At 45.2% G+C, this 9,617-nt stretch overlaps 2 pseudogenes; one reads left to right on the top strand and one right to left on the bottom strand.

Annotated features, from left to right (window-relative positions):
* Window positions 1-2,288: 2,288 nt before the first annotated feature.
* On the top strand, window positions 2,289-2,411 carry LOC120094913 (small nucleolar RNA SNORA17; annotated as a pseudogene).
* Window positions 2,412-2,664: 253 nt separating this feature from the next.
* Window positions 2,665-2,789, bottom strand: LOC120094922 (small nucleolar RNA SNORA17; annotated as a pseudogene).
* Window positions 2,790-9,617: the final 6,828 nt, after the last annotated feature.

Raw genomic sequence — 9,617 nt, forward strand, 5'->3', positions numbered from 1 at the left:
CAAGATGTGTTCTGCAGAACCTGCCTATGCTGCATTGTGTGACCTCCCTTTGGCCTGTGTTACTAACACGTGACATGGGTACTTTCCAGTGTGCATGACATCACTCCTCACAACACCAATGTGCACTCAATGGAACAGGATCAGATTTGGAAAATATGTATATTATAGACTGTAGTGTTCTTGCTTTGCATATTAAGTTTTCTACTCTTACAGAAACAATGATTTAATTATAGAAAACAAACACCTTCAATATGTTCCTACTGTCTTTTCTTGGCAGTTGGGGGGTGGGTGTTGAATCTTTAATATTTCTAAGATTATAGTAACAGCTTTGAGAAACAAATTAAAAAAAAACCTTTTTATTGGTTCTCCATGTCATCCACCCCAGTCCCACTCACTTCCCCCTCTCCTCATACCTGCTCTACCCTGATACTCAGTTGAGGTGCAGGACCCGCTTTCCTGAATATTGTATCCAGTCAAGTATGTGGCGAGTTCTCCCATTCTCATGATCCCAGGGCCAGCTCTCCTGCCTGCCATTGATGGTGAGAGACAAGAGAGGGGAGAAGAGCATCTCCCCTTCATTAGTTCCTCTGCCCAACAGACAAGAGGCAGGGTTGATTTTCCTACGTTTATTCCCTTGGGACAGGTTCACCTGCAACCCCCACACTCACGGTTGTCTCCACTGTGCTGCCCAGGTGAGGTACAAGACCTGCTCTACTGAGTGCTGCAGCACGTGAGGGACAGAGACAGCTCTCCTGCTGTCATGACTCCTGGGCCAACTCTTTCACTGCCATAGGTGACAAGGGCTGAGAATGGGGGACGGCATATCTCCCTCACCCATTCAGACACATAGCAGAAGAAGTGTGGCGCCAGCTCTCCCAAGCTCAGTGCCCTCAGGGTGGCTCGCCCATACCTCCACCATCAGGGTCAGCTCTACTGTCCTGAGTGCTGCAGCATGTGAGGAGCAGTGACAGCTATCTCACTCTGATGACCTTGGGACCAGCTCTCCTGCCTGCAGTAGGTGGCAAGGGCTAACGTGGGGGGGGGGGCATTTCTCCCTCACCTGTGTCCTGCAAACAAATGGCATGGACAGCTCTCCCAAGAAAATGCCTTTGGGGCTGGCTTACCTATGTCCCTGCCACCAGGATCAGTTCTGCTGTGCTGCCCAGGTCATGTGGAGAGCCTGTTCTTCCCAGTGCTGTAGGTGAGGGGCAGGGACGATGACATGCCACTCTGGGAGATGAAATGCGTCTAAGATAGGGGTCCCAGCCCATGTTTATTTGGGGTGAGAGATGGTGTGGGCTACGATGAAGGCTGTGGTTCTCAAGCTCCTGGGCACTCAGGCGCCACTGGGAACTGCAAAGAGTAAAGAATGGGGGTGGAGGGGCTGAGAGGAACCAGATGTGGGGAGATCCAGCTTAGCTCAGGGTGAGTGCCAGGACTGTGGGGAGGCCTTTTGCGGGAGACATAGGTGCAGCTTTGTAGGATGAAGGCCTCCCCCCATGGTGGTCCTTGAGAAAGGCGAAAGTCCTTGCTTGTCCAAAACTGCTTCATTCATGGGTAGAAAAGATACATATGACTTGGTCAGGGTGGACCAGTGACCTTTTGCAGGAAGGCATGTTGGGAAGGGGAGCTTATGGGCTGAACCCTTGGAGCCCATCTAGATACCTCATTCACATGGAGAACTCTAGGCTCTATGTTACGTGACCAGTTGTCATGGTCTTTCTAGTGGGGTGTCATGGTCACGTGTTCCAGTTGGTTGGGAGTAGATTTAAATGCCTACTGTTCTCAATCAAGAGAATTGCCAGGTTTCCTGAATCTACTGGACCTTACCAGTTTTTCTGTCTGGTGGCACGGTCCACCACACCCCAGTTAGGAGGCCGTCTCTCCTCCATCCGTGCCACTGCATGGGAGATGGGTGTCAGAGCCAGTTCTCCCATGTTCATACCCTCAGTGCTGTCTCACCTGCCAGTTCTGCACTGTGTGGTGTCCTGCACGGGTGGCTAAGGGCTGGGTCATCTCTCCTCTTACACTCCAGGGCCCGTTCTCCTTGATACCCAGGCAAGGGGTGGGGCCGTTTCTGCATAGCCCATAGGCATCAACATGTCCCTTGATGGGAGCCCAGACCAGAGACATCCTTCTGGCCTTTGGTGATAACAGACCTCTGCTGCTATAAGGTCACGGAATCAGATGTGGTCACCCAGTGGCACCATAGGCTAGGACACCTCTTCTTATTGGTCCCATGTAGCATCACAGGTTACTCACATCAGTCTGTTCTGCACTACCCTTAAAATGCTCCTAGAGGCACTGCAGGCGTGGCTGCTGTGTCACACGTGTGCCAGTAGGTGGCAGAGTCTAGGCCTATGCTCAGTGTTCTGATCTATGAACATCTGAATGATTAGAAGCCTAACATTAGAGTCTCCCCGACTCTTGCCCCTCTTCATTGTGCCCACATCTTTCTGTTTCTCTTTCTTTTCCATTTCTCCACCACCTACTTGCTCCTCCTAGTGGTACTAAGGGACTCTGAGTGTCTGAGGTCACCTCAGGAGTGCTATGCCCCACCTGTGCATTAGGGTACTGGGCAGGGGTCATTTCAGACATGGTCTGTCTCCTTCCAGGCCCATGTGGTGCCAAACTGTGGTCATCTCAGGCTCACTTTTCTCAGGGAAGGTTAAGCTTCTGATTATTGAGATGTTCACTGGTCAGAACATTGAGCATGGACTTTCTCTTCACTGCCACCTACTGGCACACATGTGACACTGCAGCCATGCCTGCAATGCTCTAGGGGCAGTTTTCTTATAGTTAAGTATCAGATTAATGTATCTTTATATTATAGTGCTAGAATGTTTGATTTTTAAAATGTATTGTTCTACTATAGGAATATCTGCTCAACCATATCCCTTGATGCCCTATTCCATGAAACAAAATAGCCTAGATGAACACCAGCTCATGAATGGACAGTGAGAATGTGGTATATATAAATGAAAGGAAATCATCCGCTATTAATAAAAATGAAACTCACAGGGGAACGGGAGGATCCAGAAGAATCCTTGTGTGTGAGGGGTAACCCAGCCCCAGTAAGACAAACTTTGCTTATTTCCTCTCATTTGTGGATGTTGGCTTTGCATCTTCGGGTCTGCGTCTTAGCAGCCTTCGCAGGAAATGATTTACAGAAGGCACTTGTTTGAAGGGATAAATGGGAGTGACAGAGCACAAAAGATTAAATTGGGGTTTGTCCTGGCTGGCTTTTTGTCAACATGGCACAAGTTAGAGTCATTTGGGAAGAGGGAACCGAGGTTAAGAAAATGCTGCCACAAGAGTGGCCTCTGGGCAAGGTTGTAGGGCATTTTATTGATTAACAATGAACATGGGAGGGGCCGGTTCATGATGGGGAGGTGGGGGTGCCAGCTCTGGGGAGGTGGTGCTGAGCTGTATAAGAAGACAGCCTGGGTCAACTGCGAGGATCTAGCTATAGGGAACAAGACCGAAAGCAGTTTCATCACAACAACAAAACCCTGAGTAAGACAGGGTTGACTAGGGGAGGGAAGGCTGGAGGGGAGAATGTGGAGAGGGTCAAATTACACTAAAGATGTTTTGAAAAGTTGTATGGAAATCAATACCACAGAAACACACACATACATGCACAGACACACACACCACACACACACACACACACACACACACACACACACACACACACACGAAGAGTTAAAATGGAGTGACCCTATTGTAGAGAAACAATGCCCCACACTAGACACTATAGGATAACAAAGGAAAAGACAAGTTCCAGAAATTATTTCTTTTGGAATTTTTAGCCAGTGAGGTTCCAAAGGCCTCCAAATTACAGTCTATTGCTATTGCTCTTGGTTGCCCTCCAGAACTTGACAATAAGACCCCACTGTGGAAGATAACATGTATTTGTATCATATGGGACATGGGAAAGCCAGGCCCATACTGATGGTTTTCCTATGCTGAGAGTTGCTATTCACAGAACATGGAAAAATAATCAGCAGTCTTACACAGATGTGGACCCTGGGGATCTAGAATAATGTCAGGCTTGGAAAGACATGCTCACTGGTTCAATACTTTGTGATTGCATTTAAGGCTCCTTTACAAGATGAATCCCATAATTGGCACCATTATCAGGCCAAGAAACCATAGCTAGGTAGGTCTTAGGCCCTAAAGGAGAACCTACTTCTATTATTTTGCTAAATACAACATTAAAATAACTCCTAATGACATCATTGTAGACAGATAGATTTATTTCTAAACCCTTGTCAAAGAAGGTTCTATTTATGGTCGGTGCAGAGACCCAAGGCTGGCCAAGATGCATAAAATAAGAAACTGCAGAATGCTCAACCCTAAATGGAATGTATGTTCCATACTCTCCTTCCAATGCTTAAGGTTCATTGTGGAAGAGGGGGTGTAAGGAGTAGAGATGATTGGTAACTATGCAAGGGGAGTGTCTTCTGGATGCAGGAGGTCACTTGTACGTATGCACTGAGAGTAATTGTGACAGAGTACACAAGACCTATATAAGCCCAAGCCAGACTTAATCAATAGAGAAAGGAACTGGGTATAAAATACCACCCCTAGCAGGGAAGGTATTGGCAATGGATATTTGCTTGTAGAGAGTTAGTTTTCTCTGAGAGAAAACTTACCACTGGTAATCTGACCATGCTCCAATCCAGGAATATTTGTGTCTTGGAAATTGGTCTTGATAGGGTTAAAATAACAATAAAAGAAAATCAAGTAGGTACAGAAGTGGAGCTGGATCTAGGAAGAGCTGGAGGAATGGGGGATATGTGATCAAAATACACACAGAAGTTGTGAAGAACTAAAATAAAATATGCTGTTTGAGTTGCTGACTTGAGTGTCTTTAAAAAGTAATTAAATGAATGTTGGCTTCAGATGAGAGGAAAATTTCCAACAATTTCTGAAGTGGCCTTAAACATACTTCTGCCTCTTTGCACTAAACATTTATGTAAAGTGGCATTCTCGGAGTTGCTGACTATAAAATCAAAATATCAATCTACTCTGGAAAACATTGAAGAAACTCTGCATCCTGCAGTATCAAATCTGCAGCCAAGATTTAATTCCTTATGTAAAACCAAGTGCATCCACCTCATTAGCATGCAAATTTGCTTTTGTCTTTAGTGGTAAATTACATGCATACCAAAATAGTTAAATTATATGCGTACCCAAGGATCATTTTAAAATAAGTTTCTCTATGATTTATTATTAGCAAATGTTTATGTGTATATCTAATTTGCAAACCTATATCTCAGGATCACATGGAAATTTCTCTGTAAAAGTAACTTTTATTTGCTTGACATAATTGCCGTCTCAGAGGCTTACTGCTGAATAAGCTCACCCCTTCCAGTTCTTTCTGAACTCTTGCTGGCTGGTTCCACTCAGCTGTTTTGGCATAAACTTCTCTCCAAGCTGACTAATTCAATCTGGCTTCTCTCAGCTTCTCATTTAATTGCTCTGCTTGGCCTCAAACTTACTCTGGCAATTGGTTCTAATCTTCTGGCTCCTTATTCTCTGGCTTCACCTATCTCTGCTGACCTACACTGCATGAATGAACTCAACTCCTATGCACTGCTTTCACTGCACTGACTCCCAGATGATTGACTTAACTCTACTGCACTGAACTTCACCGAACAGAGCTGACTGATTTTCTCCCCCTGTCCTGGTCTTAGATACTTTCCCCCTGAGAGTTGGACATAGCCTATCTCTGATTCATTTGGTCAAATCTTTCTCTGATTCACCACTTTGTCTGCTCCTCAATTAGATGTCACTGTTTGGGATTAAAGATGTGTATTAAGGGTCAATCTGTATTCCAGCCAGATCGTACTGTACTCCAGGGCATACCTGCATTCCGGCTGGATCATATAGACCTAGAAGGTCTTTGGATGTAATCTCTTGCCAGAGCAGCTGGATTAATATTCCTGTACATTTCTCAGGTGAAAGAAGTGGTGAGCAGAAAAGTTTAAGATATCTTACACTAGAAATCCAATCCAAACTGCACAAGAATGCACAAATTACTGAGATATATGGGCCTGAAGAGAATATGATGTTCAGTCAGCAGGAGTAAACTATGTAGGAGTATATAGGAACTGTGAAGAATCTTGGCCCAGGATTGCACCTTGAACATCTGAGATGATCTTGCAGTTCCTTCCCAGTGTTTCCAAAACAACACCAGGGCTTTTGGACATGCAGCTAAGCGAGGACAGAGAAAGCATGGAATTAGACTCAAATTCATGATGTAGAAGAGCTTTGAAACACTAGCCAGGCTGTGAGATGCACTGTTGTCCTGGTGAGGTTCCTGCAGGGATGCGAACATCAGAAAATCCCATGTCTGTTTCTGGAATCCCTGGGCCATCTTTCCTAGCCATGACTTGTTATCTGAGGTCTTTTGGCATTTGGGTATCTATATTGGTTACTGTTGTGATTGAAATATGAGATGTACCTCAGAGGTGCACACATTTGGACGCTCGTGCCTGTTTTCCAGCTGGTGATGATATCTGGAAAGGTTATAGACTCTTTAGAAGGTGGCACCTTCCTGGCCCAAGGTGTAGAGTCCCTCCTGGTGGGGTATACCAGGAAACAGGGAGGAAAAGCATGGGAGGTATAGACTCTATTCTCCTGAAACTAGCTACACAAGCCATTTCTTACTTCAGTTCCCTTTTCAGTGTGTTCTCTCACATCAGTGAAAGAGAACCATATACAGACTCCCAGTTTTCTTCTTATTCACCAACTCCTTCTAGCTCCTACTGTCAGTCAAGAAGAGAACCGGTTGTTCAAGTTTGGAATTTGTCTGGTCTCCCTAAAGGCCCATGTATTGAAGGTTTGTTTCTGCAGACTGGTGCTACTAAAAACTGGGCTCCATGCAAAAAGCCAGGTGGCAGGAGGTGTGCTCTTGGAGGAGACAGCAGGACCGCCGTCCTTTCTCCCGTTCTTTGCTTCTGGGCTGGCATGAGGTAAGAGGCTACCTCTATAATATGCTTTTAAAATAACACCACTATGTCCAGTCATTAAACAAACAAACAAACAAACAAAAAACAAAAAACCAATGACCCAACAACTTATAAACTTCCCTCCTTAACTGGTTCTTAAGATCTGTTACAGTGCTATAAATCTGACGAACATTCTAGCCCTTTTACTTAGAAGCCTGTGTTGCTCTCTGTTGATCCTCCTTGGAGGTGGTTAATGATGAGGTTCTAGGTAACTTGTGTGCCTATGATGCAACCTGACACAGAGTTATCCAGCTCTCAAGAGAGATCCAGAAAACATAAATGCAAAGAAATGTACCCAACATAGCGAGGGGGATGCTACAACAGATGGGGCAAGTAGGAGCCATACCTAAGGGGTCAGAAGGTTACAAGAATAGATAACCTTGTGGGAATCTTAAGGTAAACAGTATATAGAACCCTCTGGGATGGCTGAGGCTGGTAGTGATCTCACCAGGGCTCTGTGCTCAGGCTCTTGTCTCTGGATCACTGTCAGCAGGGATCAGCAACGCTTCTTCCACTCTATAGAAGGTAACTAAGGCAACATAAGTCATCCTTTTATGTGACTCTTAATTATTTTCCCTCCATGAATCAAGAGACTGTCAATAAGTGAGCTCTTCTCCCCTCTGCATGCATAACTAAAGCGCCATTCATCAGACTCCAAGCAGAATTATTGATGAAGGGTGCAAGGTTATTGAGAGCAATAAAACAACATTATGTTGGTAGCGATGGATGCTTTACAGCTTTCAGGGCATTTTGTTGTCTATTAATTCTTCCAATCCTTCAAACTTCCCAGAAGATATCTGATAACGGAGGCCATGACTTCTCAGTCTTTCCACGAGGCCATCTCTGAAAGTGTTGATGCTGAGAAGGAGGTCTGGTCAAGGTGTGCACATGGCTATGATTCTCCATGTTCCTCTCTTGTCATGCCCATGTCCCAATGCTCAATGCTCAGCTGCACACACACTCCACCGCGCGTGCGCACACACACACACACACACACACACACACACACTCACACTCTACCACACACACACACATACACATACACACACACACCACACACACACACTCACACTCTACCACATACACACACACACATACACATACACACACACTCCACCACACACACACACACTCACTCACACTCTACCACATACACACACACACACTCACACACACCCTCACACACACTCACACTCACACTCCAACACACACACACACACACACCACACACACACACGAAAACATGAATTTGAGAGGGAAAAATGTAGAGATATATAGGAAACAGAAAGGGGAAAAGGAGTGGTGAAATTGATAGTGAAATATCCAGAGTCCAAATACAAAGGGAAAAGAATCATCGTTCTCGGATCATGACTAAAAGTTAATTCAATGTCCCACCCTGAGCTGAGGAACTGTTGGCAGTCATGGCTGCTGAGGTCACTTTTCTTTGAGGCTGTGTCGACTGGTAGGTTGCTCATGACTTAGTACTTGGTTTCATACCCATGAATTTATGAGCATAACTTGGTGGGTTATAAAGCAACACAAAAAGCACATATGTTAGAGAGGGCCTGAGAAGAGTTGGAGGGGGGAGTAGACGGTAGATATGGGAAAATATGATTAAGATATTGTCAACTCGGGGCAAGTCTGTCATGTGGGAAAATGGAACTTAAGTTGATTGCCTCGATCAGATTGTTCTGTGGCCATGTCTATGAGAAATTGCCTTGATGGACAAAGATGTGGGAGGGCTCAGCCTACTGTGGGTGGTACCGGCCCTAGGCAGGAGGGCCTGGGATATATGAGAAAGCTGCTGAGTTTGAGCCAGTGAGTGAGCCAGCACGCAGCATACTACTGTTGCTGTAAAATTACAAAAAAAAAAATAAATAAATGGCTTTCTTTTACCCCGCACTAGATCTGGCACCACAGTGCCCTAAGATATCTGCTAGATATCTTAATCTCAGTCAGCAAAGCCTCTTACCTGCTTTGCTCCATCCCATATAACACTGCCAATGGCCTCTCTCTGAGCCTGGCAACAATCTCTCTACCCATCCAGTTCCCAAGGCAGGCTGCCACCATGCCAGAAATATACATCCCAATTCCATGGCAGTTTAGTGTCCCAGCCGCCACCTACTCTCTTAATTCGCCACAAGAAAGAACACACAATATAATAACCTTTGATCCAATTGATCAGATACAATTGCCCACCTAAACATACAAGGCCCTATACACATCCGTCCCTTAAGAATATTCATAACAACCTGTAAAGGTACAGAGTGGAACCTTAACATCTGCCTCCATGTTCTCTCAGTGGCTTCTCCTCCCGTCTCTTTCTGTTCCAGTCTCCTCCTCTTCCCTCAAACCTTTCTCCTGCCCACCCTTCCTTCTCACGCAATGACAGGCCTCATTCTGTCTTGTACCTGCCTTCACCTGTATGACATCCTACTTACTACCATGGTTTCTGCTTCAGGTTCCCGTCTTGGCTTTCATTTATAATGGATTCTGAAATGGAAGTGTGAGTAGATATAAACTTTTGGTCAGGTTTTGTCACAGAAACAGAAAACAAACTAGAACAGATATATTGTATACATGTGAGAACATTTCGAG

This window comes from Rattus norvegicus, chromosome 9 (assembly GCF_036323735.1).
Source record: "Rattus norvegicus strain BN/NHsdMcwi chromosome 9, GRCr8, whole genome shotgun sequence".
NCBI lineage: Eukaryota > Metazoa > Chordata > Mammalia > Rodentia > Muridae > Rattus > Rattus norvegicus.